Raw genomic sequence first — 15,708 nt, 5'->3', positions numbered from 1 at the left:
TAGAGCTGATTTAATATCATTCTTACCTGGATTTTGCTGTACTTCTCTTTAAGTGAGAGAGAAAGTAGTAGAATTACAGTTGGGTGGGCTTCCCTGGTGCTTCAGCAATGAAGGAGATGTGGGTTTGATCCCTAGGTCAGGAAGATCCCCTGGAGAAGGAAATGGCAACCCACTCCATTTTTCTTGCCTGGGAAATCCTGTGGAGAGAGGAGCCTGGTAGGCTACAGTCTGTGGGGTTGCAAAGAGTCAGACATGACTAAGCATGCACCCACTTACACGATCCGGCACTGGTGAAGTGACCTCAGGTGTACATCAACTATCGTGGGAGTGAGATAGAAAGGCGGTAAGGATTGCTAGACTGAAGATGCTATACACAGAAAGATGCTGCAGCTCTTGTGTATGTCACTCTTAAATTTGCCCTCCTTTGGTTCCAAGACTCTTTGATGAAAGAGAGGGGATATTTATCTCAGGGAGTAATCTTCTGTGCAGAAGACAATTTGGTCCACACACAGGGCAGAACCCAAAGTAGCTGTATGACCCTGAACAAGTCATTAGCTTTTCCCAACTTTAGTTCCCCACCTGGAAAGTTGAGTTGTGTCCTGTGGAATAACTACTTCACAGGCTTTTTGTGAGAACCAAAGGAGATTGTGATTTTTGCTATGAATACTATTTGTAGAGATCTGGTAGCAAGTCCATTGAAACTAAAGATCTCAGAAAAAGACAACCTGTTAAGCCCTTAACTCCTAAGTCTTTTCCTCCACTCCTCCCACACATAGGCACACATGCTCAGTGAATCCTTCACCCCTCTCCTGCTCAAGTCTCTGCTTCCTAAATTCTCCAACACACCACATTCTAAACAAAAACCATTAGGAACTTTTAGATGGGTTGAGACCCCCAGCAGGGCTGGGCCCCATTTTTGGTAACATGTTGATATGATGATGTTTGAGAATTAGTTCTGAAACTCATTACTTTTCCCCTAAATGGAATTTTTCCTGGAAGGCCATAAAAATAGAAGGGATTAAACTTTTTACTAGGTTGATCAGGTTACATGCATCCTCTGGCCTGATACATCACAAACAAGAAAATAATAAAAGGCATTTACACAGAGACTTTCTGCCAGAGGTCTTCTCAACACATCATAAAACATTAGAAGATGACAAGTAAGAGATTGGAATCAGCCGTGCCTATAAACTAGCACTCACTCACAGCCTGTGCATTCAGGGTGGGAGAAAACTTGAAGGGTATGAGGGATTGCATAAACAGGCCTTGTGAGCCAGTGAGAATGGCTGTTTGGCTGTTCTAGTGCCCTCCTACCAAGGAAAATCAGAGCCTGTTTTGCTCGTGGCTGCTCTGACCAGCAGCTTCAGGCTCCATTGTTCCTGATACTAAGGGCATTCCAAATGCTGGGCATGACATATCATCTAGTGCCTAAACTCTGAAAATTCAGTCTTTGAGAAGACAAGGCTGGAAGAATGATTTTTATCATTTTATCAGTAAAAATGGTGATTTCCTTTGGAGGAAGTTGAAAAGTTCAGATTGTGACAATATCTCAGCCATCATTCAGTGTACATTTGTTGACCCTTATTCACAGTCCCTCCCCTATAACTGGTTGTGGAGCTAGAATAGTTTCCATTGCAACTTAGCACTCTACTTTGCCTGTATTTTATCATAGCCTTTACCACTGACTTGTCTCTCCAATCTAGACGCAAATCTATTGAGTGCCTGATTTATTAGGGTTCAATAAATGTTTTCCTTTTTTTTTTTTTTTTACAGTGAAACACTCAAGTTTATTTAATAATTTTATTTAACCTTCCATTCAGGACTTGACCCCATGGACATGTCCTCTCTAAGGCATATGGGTTTGATCGCCTTTTTCCTATTACATCCTCCTATCATGTCTCTTATTTTCTGAATGCTCAGCTCTCTGGTACTAATAGAATTGTCCTTTCTAAAACTGTAAATTCTTGTTTTCTTTCTGTGTTTCCCTTTGGACAGTTTCTCCTCCTATGTCTTCAAGTTCATTAACCTTTTCTTCTTTTTTTTTTTCATTTATTTTTATTAGTTGGAGTCTAATTACTTTACAATATTGTAGTGGTTTTTGCCATACATTGACATGAATCAGCCATGGATTTACATGTGTTCCCCATCCTGACTCCCCTCCCACCTCCCTCCCCATCCCATCCCTCTGGGTCATCCCAGTGCACCAGCCACGAACACTTGTCTCATGCATCCCACCTGGACTGGCGATCTGTTTCACACTTGATAATATACATGTTTCAATGCTGTTCTCTCAGATCATCCCACCCTCACCTTCTCCCATAGAGTTCAAAAGTCTGTTCTGTACATCTGTGTCTCTTTTTCTGTCTTGCATATAGGGTTATCATTACCATCTTTCTAAATTCCATATATATGCGTTAGTATACTGTATTGGTCTTTATCTTTCTGGCTTACTTCACTCTGTATAATGGGCTCCAGTTTCATCCATCTCATTAGAACTGATTCAAATGAATTCTTTTTAATGGCTGAGTAATATTACAGTGTGTATATGTACCACAGCTTCCTCATCCATTCGTCTGCTGATGGGCATCTAGGTTGCTTCCATGTCCTGGCTATTATAAACAGTGCTGCGATGAACATTGGGGTGCACGTGTCTCTTTCAGATCTGGTTTCCTCAGTGTGTATGTTCAGGAGTGGGATTTCTGGGTCATATGGCAGTTCTATTTCCAGTTTTTTAAGGAATCTCCACACTGCTAACAAGAATGAAAGGGGAAATTAACAATAACACAAAAATAGTGGGAGACTCTAATACCCCAGTTACATCTATGGATAGATCAACTAAACAGAAAATTAATAAGGAAACACAAATTTTAAATGACACAATGGTCCAGCTAGACCTAATTGATATCTATAGGACATTTCACCCCAGAACAATCAATTTCACCTTTTTCTCAAGTGCACACGGAATCTTCTCCAGAATAGATCACATCCTGGGCCATAAATCTAGCCTTGGTAAGTTCAAAAAAATTGAAATCATTCCAGTCATCTTTTCTGACCACAATGCAGTAAGATTAGATCTCAATCACAGGAAAAAAACTATTAAAAATTCCAACATATGGAGGCTAAATAACACGCTTCTGAATAACCAACAAATCATAGAAGAAATAAAAAAAGAAATCAAACTATGCATAGAAATAAATGAAAATGAAAACACAACAACCCCAAACCTATGGGACACTGTAAAAGCAGTGCTAAGGGGAAGGTTCATAGCAATACAGGCTTACCTCAAGAAATAAGAAAAAAGTCAAATAAATAACCTAACTCTACACCTAAAGCAACTAGAGAAGGAAGAAATGAAGAATCCCAGGGTTAGTACAAGGAAAGAAATCTTAAAAATTAGGCAGAAATAAATGAAAAAGAAACAAAAGAGACCATCGCAAAAATCAACAAAGATAAAAGCTGGTTTTTTGAAAAGGTAAATAAAATTGACAAGCTGTTAGCCAGACTCATCAAGAAACAAAGGGAGAAGAACCAAATCAACAAAATTAGATATGAAAATGGAGAGATCACAACACTCAACTCTGAAATACAAAGGATCATAAGAGACTACTATTAGCAGCTATATGCCAATAAAATGGACTGGAAGACATGGACAAATTCTTAGAAAAGTATAACTTCCCGAAACTGAACCAGGAAGAAATAGAAGATCTTAACAGACCCATCACAAGCACAGAAATTGAAACTGTAATCAGAAATCTTCCAGCAAACAAAAGCCCAGGACCAGATGACTTCACAGCTGAATTCTACCAAAAATTTAGAGAAGAGCTAACACCTATCTTACTCAAACTCTTCCAGAAAATTGCAGAAGAAGGCAAACTTCCAAACTCATTCTATGAGGCCACAATCACCCTAATACCAAAACCAGACAAAGATGCCACAAAAAAGGAAAACTACAGGCCAATATTACTGATGAACATAGATGCAAAAATCCTTAACAAAATTCTAGCAAACAGAATCCAACAACATATTAAAAAGATCATACACCATGACCAAGTGGGCTTTATCCCAGGAATGCAAGGATTCTTTAATATCTGCAAATCAATCAATGTAATACACTACATTAACAAATTGAAAGATAAAAACCATATGATTATATCAAGAGATGCAGAAAAAGCCTTTGACAAAATTCAACATCCATTGATAATAAAAACTCTCCAGAAAGCAGGAAGAGAAGGAACATACCTCAACATAATAAAAGCTATATATGACAAACCCACAGCAAACATCATCCTCAATGGTGAAAAACTGAAAGCATTTCCCTTAAAGTCAGGAACAAGACAAGGGTGCCCACTCTCACCACTATATTCAACATAGTTTTGGAAGTGTTGGCCACAGCAATCAGAGCAGAAAAAGAAATAAGCTGAATCCAGATAGGAAAACAAGAAGTAAAACTCTCACTGGTTGCAGATGACATGATCCTCTACATAGAAAACCCTAAAGACTCTACCAGAAAATTAGTAGAGCTAATCAATGAATACAGTAATGTTGCAGGATATAAAATTAACACACAGAAATCCCTTGCATTCCTATACACTAACAATGAGAAAACAGAAAGAGAAATTAAGGAAACAATACCATTCACCATTGCAACAAAAAGAATAAAATACTTAGGAGTATATCTACCTAGAGAAAGGAAAGACCTATATATAGAAAACCATAAAACACTGATGAAAGAAATCAATGATGACCCAAATAGATGGAGAAATATACCGTGTTAATGGATTGGAACAATCAATATTGTGAAAATGAGTATACTACCCAAAGCAATCTATAGATTCAATGCAATCCCTATCAAGCTATCAAGGGTATTTTTCACAGAACTAGGACAAATAATTTCACAATTTGTATGGAAATACAAAAAATCTCGAATAGCCAAAGCAATCTTGAGAAAGAAGAATGGAACTGGAGGAATCAACCTGCCTGACTTCAGGCTCTACTACAAAGCCACAGTCATCAAGACAGTATGGTACTGGCACAAAGACAGAAATGTAGATCAATGGAACAGAATAGAAAGCCCAGAGATAAATCCACGAACCTATGGACAACTTATCTTCGACAGAGGAGGCAAGAATATACGAATGGAAAAAAGACAACCTCTTTAACAAGTGGTGCTGGGAAAACTGGTCAGCCACCTGTAAAAGAATGAAACTAGAACACTTTCTAACACCATACACAGAAATAAACACAAAATGGATTAAACATCTAAACGTTAAGAACAGAAATCATAAAACTCCTAGAGGAGAACATAGGCAAAACACTCTCCGACATAAATCACAGCAGGATCCTCTATGACCCACCTCCCAGAATATCAGAAGTAAAAGCAAAAATAAACAAACGGGACCTAATGAAACTTAAAAGCTTTTGCACAACAAAGGAAACTATAAGCAAGGTGAAAAGACAGCCTTCAGAATGGAGAAAATAATAGCAAATGAATAAACAGACAAAGGATTAATCTCAAAAATATACAAGCAGCTTCTGCAGCTCAATTCCAGAAAAGTAAATGACCCAATCAAAAAATGGGCCAAAGAACTAAACAGACATTTCTCCAAAGAAGACATACAGATGGCTAACAAACACATAAAAAGATGCTCAACATCACTCATGATCAGAGAAATGCAAATGAAAACCACAATGAGGTACCATTACACGCCAGTCAGGATGGCTGCTATCCAAAAGTCTACAAGCAATAAATGCTGGAGAGGGTGCGGAGAAAAGGGAGCCCTCTTAGACTGTTGGTGGGAATGCAAACTAGTACAGCCACTATGGAAAACAGTGTGGAGATTTCTTTAAAAACTGGAAATAGAACTGCCATATGACCCAGCAATCCCACTCCTGGGCATACACACCGAGGAAACCAGATCTGAAAGAGACACATGCACTCCAATGATCACCGCAGCACTGTTTATAATAGCCAGGACATGGAAGCAACCTAGATGCCCATCAGCAGATGAATGGATAAGGAAGCTGTGGTACATATACACACTGTAATATTACTCAGCCATTAAAAAGAATTCATTTGAATCAGTTCTAATGAGATGGGTGAAACTGGAGCCCATTATACAGAGTGAAGTAAGCCAGAAAGATAAAGACCAATACAGTATACTAACACATATATATGGAATTTAGAAAGATGGTAATGATAACCCTATATGCAAGACAGAAAAAGAGACACAGATGTACAGAACAGACTTTTGGACTCTATGGGAGAAGGCGAGGGTGGGATGTTCTGAGAGAATAGCATTGAAATGTTTGCCTTTATATTTTCCACCTGACTAGGCTTATCAAATCATCTAGATTTTAAAATCATCTTTTATTGATATAATTTTATTCCAAATGATAGGATTTCTCCTTGGCAACTCTCTTCTTGATGTATTCATGGGTTTCTCATAGAAATCTCAAAGTCAGAATATAAGAAATGTCAACAGAAGTTTGTTTCCCACCCACCTGCTCTTCCTCACACCCATGCTCAAGTTTTCTGTGTCTCTGTCACCACATCTACTCAGTTATTCAAACTAGAACCTGAGAAGTCACCTTCTTTATTTTTTTGGCTGCTAGGTGTATTTTTATTATTAAATTTATTTTTTATTGAGGTAATATTGATTTATATGTTTTGTATGTTTCATAACATATGTTTCACATGTGCAAAATTATATTTTTTACTTCTGTAGATGTTAATACTATAGTGTGCTCAATACCACAAATTTAATTTCCATCCTCCCATCACCACACATTTGATTCCCTTTACCCAGTTCACCCTCCCCCTCCCCCTTATCTTCTGTTAACCATTATTCTATTCTCTGTATTGGTGTGTTTGTTTTTGTTTGGTTTATTCATTTTTTTGTTTGTTTTTTATTACACACGTGAGTGAAATAGTGCAGTGTCTGTTTCCCCATCTGACTTATTTCACTTAGTGTGATACCCTTGAGTTTATCTATGCTGTTGCAAATGGCATGGTTTCATCTTTTTTAATGCCTTAGTATTCCATTTTAATATTTATATAATGATATTTATATCATTCCATATATATAGAAATCATTTATTTATAATGAAATTTATTTGTTGAGGAAACCAAGCTGTTTCTCAGGATTGTCTTACAGTCTGGATTTTGCTTACTGCATCTTTATGGTGCATTTTGACATGCCGCTTTATCCTTAGTATTTCTTGTAGGTAGATTGGTAGATGGATCAGAGGCTTGATTGAATTCAGGTCTGATTTTTTTCCCAAGATGACTACTTCGTAGTGGCATTGTGTTTTTCTATTAGAAGGCTTGCGATTTCTGGTTGTCTATCAGCAGCTATTAATTCAATACTTAGATTCATTACTTCACTAGGTTTGTAAAACAATGATACTCAAAAATTGTTATTCTTTCTTCATTAGTTATATGGGTCTCATCTATAAGGAGAAATATCCTCTTATCCACTATTTGGAGAGCAATGTTATGAAGACTAAAGGAAATTCTCTGGATTTGGTAGTAACATTCCCTCTGAAGACAACTGAAAGAAGCTGGACCAAAAAAACACTTTAAAAGTAAATAGTGAGGAAAAGTGATGGTGAATAGTTATGGGGTTTTGATCAGCAGAAGTTCAGAGAGATAGGCTTCAGCTACTGCTTCCCTGGAGGTGTTCATTTTTGGGAACACAGCTACACTTTTGGCAGGTCAGTGTAGGAAGTATTTGGCATCAGGAGGTGGAGACTCCTGTGCCATTCAAAAATGTTTTTATTCTGGGTGCATATGCTCATTTCAGGGAAAAGAATGAAAGGTAGAACTATACCTTATCTTGACAGAGACAAGGATTAGAGCCCAGCACAATCCAAGTTAGGGAAAAGAATTGAAATGCTCCCTGCTCAGGACTGAGATCTCAACGGGCTGTGTCTTGGGAACAGGGAATAGGGGTACAACTACGCTGTGGTAATTCATCTTGGCAACTCAGAAAAACCTTGGCTTCCAACAGCGAGGGCCCTCAGCTACCTGATAGAAGGGGGAAGAAAATCTCTGAAGGAAGATAAGATTGTTTAAGACTTCAAATTACTTCTAAAGTGATTACAAGTGAAAATGGCCTCAAAATGATGAGATACACCAAGAAGTAAAACAATACAAGCCAGAACTAGCAGAGAAAGTAGATCCACAGAGACATCAGATACTGGAATTATCAGATATGAATTGTAGAACTACTATGCTTACTAAATTCATAGAGATAAATTTGGGGCTTAAAAATTTCAGCAGGGAGCTAGACATATAAAGAGTGATACGATGTTTTTCCCTTAATGTCAGAAACAAGAAAAGGATATTTGCTCTTGTCACTTCTATTGATCATTGTACTGAAGCTTCTAGCAAGGACAACTGGGAAAAATAAATAAAAGACATTCAGATTGGAAAGGAAGAAATAAAACCTCTCTATTCACAGATGACATGATCTTGTATCTAGAGAACATCCTAAAGAATCCACATCCACTAAAAAACTATTAGGATTAATTAACTCAGGAAGTTTCAGGATATAAGATCAAACCACAAAGAGACATTGCATTTTCCTACACTAACAATAAAACTTCTGAAAATGAAATTAAGAAAATAATTCAATTTACAATGGCTTAAAAAAGAAAAAATATTGGGTAGAAATCTAACAAACGAAATACAAGACTTATACACTGAAAACTACAAAATGCTGGTGGAAGAAATGAAAGAAAATCTAAACAAATGGAAAGATATACACGTTCACGGACTGGAATATTTAGGCAATATTTGATCTTCCCGATGCAGGGATCGAACCCAGGTCCCCCACATTGCAGGCAGGCGCTTTACTGTCTGAGCCACCAGGGAAGCCGTAGGTGACAATATCCTCCCAATTTATCCACAAATTCAGCATAATTTATGTCAAAAGCCTAGCTGATATTTTTCCAGAAAGGGACAAGTTAATATTAAAATTAATATGAGAATGCAAGGAAATCAGAATAGCCAGAAAAATCTTAAAAAACAAAAAAGTTGTAGGACTCACTTTTTTATTTCAAAATTTACTGCAAAGACATAGTAACCAACCAAGACAGTGTGGTACTGGGAAAAGGATAGGTATATAGTTAAATAAAATGGAATTGAAAAGTACAGAAATAATACCTTATATTGTGGTAAACTGACTTTTGATAAAAGTGTCAAGACAACTTCAATGGTAAAAGAATAGTCTTTTCAAAAAGTATTGCTGGGACAATTGGATAGCCACATGCAAAAGAATAAATTTGAACTCTCATCTCACAGTATACACAAACATTAACTCAATATTGATCGTAAAACTCACTGTAAGAGCTAAAACTATAAAACTGTTAGAAATAATATGAGTAAATGTTAATTGCCATGGATTAAGCAATGTTTTCTTAGCGGTGACACCAAAAGCACAAGCAACAAGAAAGAAAAAAACAGATAAATTTGACCTCATCAAAAAACTTTTTATGCTAAAAACAACCCCATCACAAAAGTGAAAAGGTAATCCACAGAATGGGATAAAACATACGCAATTTGAATATCTGATAAGGGATTGGTATCCAGAATATATAAAGAACTCGTTCAAGTCAATAATAAAAATCCAAGTAATCCAATATGAAAATGGGCCAAGATTTTGAGTAGACATTTCTCTGAAGAAGATGTACAGATGACCAATAAACACATGAAAAAATGCCTACCATGTTTAGTCATTCAGTTCAGTTCAGTTCAGTTCAGTTCAGTTGCTCAGTCATGTCCGATTCTTTGCAACCCCATGAATTGCAACACGCCAGGCCTCCCTGTCCGTCACCAACTCCTGGAGTTTACTCAAACTCATATGTGATGCCATCCAGCCATCCCATCCTCTGTCATCCCCTTCTCCTCCTGCCCCCAGTCTCTCCCAGCATCAGGGTCTTTTCCAATGAGTCAACTCTTCGCATGAGGTGGCCAAAGTATTGGAGTTTCAGCTTCAACATCAGTCCTTCCAATGAACACCCAGGACTGATCTCCTTTAGAACGTACTGGTTGGATCTCCTTGCAGTCCAAGGGACTCTCAAGAGTCTTCTCCAACACCACAGTTCAAAAGCATCAATTCTTCGGCACTCAGCTTTCTTCACAGTCCAACTCACATCCATACATGACCACTGGAAAAACCATAGCCTTAACCAGACGGACCTTTGTTGGCAAAGTAATGTCTCTGCTTTTTAATATGCTGTCTAGGTTGGTTATAACCTTCCTTCCAAGGAGTAAGCGTCTTTTAATTTCATGGCTGCAATCACCATCTGCAGTGATTTTGGAGCCCAAAAAAATAAAGTCTGACACTGTTTCCACTGTTTCCCCATCATTTCCCATGAAGTGATGGGACCAGATGGCTTGATCTTAGTTTCCTGAATGTTGAGCTTTAAGCCAACTTTTTCATTTTCCTCTTTCACTTTCATCAAGATGCTTTTCAGTTCCTCTTCACTTTCTGCCATAAGGGTGGTGTCATCGGCATATCTGAGGTTATTGATATTTCTCCCGGCACCCTTGATTCCAGCTTGTGCTTCTTCCAGCCCAGCATTTCTCGTGATGTACTCTGCATATAAGTTAAATAAGCAGGTGACAATATACAGCCTTGAGGTACTCCTTTTCCTATTTGGAACCAGTCTGTTGTTCCATGTCCAGTTCTAACTGTTGCTTCCTGACCTGCATGTAGGTTTCTCAAGAGGCAGGTCAGATGGTCTGGTATGCCCATCTCTTTCAGAATTTTCCACAGTTTTATTGTGATCCACACAGTCAAAAGCTTTGGCATAGTCAATAAAGCAGAAATAGATGTTTTTCTGAACTCTCTTGCTTTTTTTATGATCCAATTTGATCTTAGGGAAATGCAAATCACAAACACAATGCGATTTTGTTTTACACCTGCTAGGGTGGTTATAATTAAAAAGATGGGTGATAAGTCTTGGAGACAATGTGGAGAAATTGGACCCCTTATACACTGCTGATGGAAATACAAGATTCCTTCCGACAGACACACACTAGAGAAAAATTTAAAGACTATTATTCAAGGAGACAAGAATATTCAATGGAGAAAAGACAACCTCTTTAACAAGTGGTGCTGGGAAAACTGGTCAACCACTTGTAAAAGAATGAAACTAGAACACTTTCTAATACCATACACAAAAATAAACTCAAAATGGATTAAAGATCTAAACATAAGATGAGAAACTATAAAACTCCTAGAAGAAAACATAGGCAAAACACTCTCCGACATAAATCACAGCAGGATCCTCTATGACCCACCTCCCAGAGTAATGGAAATAAAAGCAAAAATAAATAAATGGGACCTAATTAAACTTAAAAGCATTTGCACAACGAAGGAAACTATAAGCAAGATGAAAAGACAGCCTTCAGAATAGGAGAAAATAATAGCAAATGAAGCAACTGACAAAGAATTAATCTCAAAAATATACAAGCAACTCCTGCAGCTCAATTCCAGAAAAATAAATGACCCAGTCAAAAAATGGGCCAAAGAACTAAACAGACATTTCTTCAAATAAGACATACATGGCTAACAAACACATAAAAAGATGCTCAACATCACTCATTATCAGAAAATGCAAATCAAAATCACAATGAGGTACCATTTCACACCAGTCAGAATGGCTGCTATCCAAGGGTCTACAAACAATAAATGCTAGAAAAGGTGCGGAGAAAAGGGAACCCTCTTACACTGTTGGTGGGAATGCAAACTAGTACCGCCACTATGGAGAACAGTGTGGGGATTCCTTAAAAAACTGGAAATAGAACTGCCATATGATCCAGCAATCCCACTGCTGGGCATACACACTGAGGAAACCAGAATTGATATAGACATGTGTACCCCAATGTTCATCGCAGCACTGTTTACAATAGCCAGGACATGGAAGCAACCTAGATGCCCATCAGCAGACGACTGGATAAGAAAGCTGTGGTACATATACACACTGTAATATTATTCAGCCATTAAAAAGAAATACGTTTGGATCAGTTCTAATGAGGTGGATGAAACTGGAGTCTATTATACAGAGTGAAGTATGCCAGAAAAAAAATATATCAATAGAGTATACTAACGCATATATATGGAATTTAGAAAGATGGTAACGATAAGCCTATATGTGAGACAGCAAAAGAGACACAGATGTATAGAACAGTCTTTTGGACTCTGTGGGAGAGGGCAAGGGTGGGATGATTTGAGAGACTGGCATTGAAACATGTATATTATCATATGTGAAGTGGATCACCAGTCCAAGTTCGATGCATGGGATAGGGAGCTTGGGGCTGGTGCACTGGGATGACCCAGAGGGATGGGATGGGGAGGGAGAGGGAGGAGGAGGGGGGTTCAGGATGGGAACACATGTACACCCGTGGCTAATTCATAACTATGTATGGCAAAACCACTACAGCATTGTAAAGTAATTAGTCTTCAATTAAAATGAATAAATTTATTTTAAAAAATGTAAAAAAAAAAAAGACTATTGTTCATTAAAGGGAAAATGATGCCAGATGACATCATCTGTGATGTAGCAAGGAAAGGAGAGCAAAGAAAGTGGTAAATATGTGGGTGAATCTAAATGACCATTAACTATATAAAGCAGCTGCACTCAATATGAGAGCAAATTTGGAAAACTCAGCAGTGGCCACAGGCTTGGAAAACGTCAGTTTTCATTCCAATCCCAAAGAAAGGAAATCCCAAAGAATGCTTAAAGTACCACACAATTGCACTCATCTAACATGCTAGTAAAGTAATGCTCAAAATTCTCCAAGCCAGGCTTCAGCAATACATGAGCCATGAACTTCCAGATGTTCAAGATGGTTTTAGAAAAGGCAGAGGAACCAGAGATCAAATTGCCAACACCCACTGGATCATCGAAAAAGCAAGAGAATTCCAGAAAAACATCTACTTCTGCTTTATTGACCATGGCAAAACCTTTGACTGTGTGGATCACAATAAACTGTGGAAAATTCTGAAAGAGATGGGAATACCAGACCACCTGACCTGCCTCTTGAGAAACCTACATGCAGGTCAGGAAGCAACAGTTAGAACTGGACATGGAACAACAGACTGGTTCCAAACTGGGAAAGGAGTATGGCAAGGCTGTATATTGTCACCCTGCATATTTAACATATATGTAGAGTACATCATGAGAAACACTGGGCTGGAGGGAGCACAAGCTGGAATCAAGATTGCCAGGAGAAATATCAATAACCTCAGATATGCAGATGACACCACCCTTATGGCAGAAAGTGAAGAAGAATTAAAGAGCCTCTGGATGAAAGTGAAAGAGGAGAATGAAAAAGTTGGCTTAAAGCTCAACATTCAGAAAACTAAGATCAAGCCATCTGGTCCCATCACTTCATGGCAAATAGATGGGGAAACAGTGAAAATAGTGGCTGACTTTATTTTTGGGGGGCTCCAAAATCACTGCAGATGGTGATTGCAGCCATGAAATTAAAAGACACTTACTCCTTGGAAGGAAAGTTATGACTAACCTAGATAGCATGTTACAAAACAGAGACATTACTTTGCCAAAAAATGTCTGTCTAGTCAAGGTTATGGTTTTTCCAGTAGTTATGTATGGATGTAAGAGTTGGACTATAAAGGAAGCTGAGCGCTGAAAAACTGATGCTTTTGAACTGTGGTGTTGGAGAAGAGACTCTTGAGAGTCCCTTGGACTGCAAGGAGATCCAACCAGTCCATTCTAAAGGAGATCAGTCCTGGGTGTTCATTGGAAGGACTGATGTTGAAGCTGAAATTCCAATACTTTGGCCACCTCATGCGAAGAGTTGACTCAATTGAAAAGACCCTGATGCTGGGAAAGATTGAGGGCAGGAGGAGAAAGGGACGACAGAGGATGAGATGTTTGGATGGCATCACCAACTCAATGGACATGAGTTTGGGTAAGCTCTGGGAGTTGGTGATGGACAGGGAGGCCTGGTGTGCTGCAGTTCATGGGGTTGCAAAGAGTTGGACATGACTGAGTGACTGAACTGAACTGAACTGAGTATAAAGCAGCAATAATAATATATCTTGTGGGGCTTTGAAACTATATGCTATCAAAATACATAACAATACTACCTACAATTTTTTTGAGGGGGAAAGAGCTAGTTAAGGTATTCCAAGTTTCTTGCCCTTTTTCAATGGGAGGATTAAAAGTAAAGATTAACATTAGATTTTTGTATTTCAAAAATTCTTGGGATAATCATGAAAAAAGTGGAGAAAGTATGTGCTTTCCCCACCATTCTGTCTTTTCCAATTATATGAAAAACACAGAATGATAAAAAACAGTCCATTTAAAGGAAGTATGAAAGGAGAAGAAAAGGAAAGCAAAACAGTGACTCAAATATAAGAAAATAATAAGATGATAAATTTAAATTTGCCAGTAGTTTTATTAAATGTAAATGAACAAAATACTTTAGTTAAAAGATAAGATTTTTAAGGTGGAATTTAATAAATACTCATTATAGGCTGTTTACTAGAGAAAGATAAAAAATAATAAGGTTTCAAAAAGGTTAAAAGTAAAAGAATGAGAAAAGGTATCATAGAAAAAACTAGCTAAAAGAAAGCTGGTATCATTATTGTCAGACATAATAATGCTTTCTTACTTAAAGTCTACTTAAGTAATACTTTAGAGTGGGCCAGTTCATGATAAAAGGTTCTAGCAAGTAGAAAGGTTTAATAATTCTAAAATTTTAGTTCCAATAAGCTTTTACAAATTTGAAATTTATGTGGTATCTTTTCATATTCTAAGTGAGCTTAGTTTTGTACCTAATATTGTATTCAAAATTCTGTGTTATTTTTCTTAAAGAATTCTCCTCACTGCCTAGTTCCCTGGTTGTATGTATGCCCCTTAGTAACTGTGCTTCAGTCTCCTTTCAATTGCTTGAATGCGCCAAGTTCAGGGCCTTTGGGTATAACTGGTATTCTGACTTTTCCACATCCCTTCGATCTCTACTCAAGTGACATTTCCCCAGAGCACCTTCTCTGACTACTCTGATTCCCCACATAGATTGCACACCCCCATTATTGTACACCTCAACCATGGTTTTCTTGCTGGTACTTATTGTGATTTTAAATTACTTTGTTTTAATTATTTGTTTACTTGATTTGAACGGCTGGGGCAAGAGCCTGCCTTCCATTCTAAAAAGTAAGCCCTGTGAGAGCACTAACCATGTCTTGCTCACCATTGTATTTCCAGGACTTACAAAATGTGGAATGAATAAATATGAAGAAGGGATTGAAGGAGAATAGAGAAAGGGAGGTTGTGGAGCTAGCGTGCATCTGCTCAGAGTAGGTTGAAGCAGAGGCGGTGAGACTGGGGCCAGAATAAAAGGCCTGGATTTAGGTAAGAGGTTACTCCCTGCAGGGGGACCAGGAAACTGAAGAAGATGACTCACCCATGCCCAGGGCAGATCCTGGGCTGCACAGCCAGAAGAGAAAGAGACACAGGATGAGCCCCACCCAGAGGCCTGATGTGACTGCCTAAGGCTGTTGCTGTTTTCCATCATGGGTGTTCCCATTATTGGCCTTTAAAGTGAGGAGAGCCCCGTTCTAAGAACTCAGACTAAAAACAGTCTTCCATTTTCTCCAGCACCAGTGTTCACCTGGTCATCATCTGTAAAACACACTACTTGGATGAGATAGTCTGGAGGAATTTTGCAGG

Source organism: Odocoileus virginianus, chromosome 2 (assembly GCF_023699985.2).
Source record: "Odocoileus virginianus isolate 20LAN1187 ecotype Illinois chromosome 2, Ovbor_1.2, whole genome shotgun sequence".
NCBI lineage: Eukaryota > Metazoa > Chordata > Mammalia > Artiodactyla > Cervidae > Odocoileus > Odocoileus virginianus.
This window is presented reverse-complemented; position numbering follows the sequence as displayed.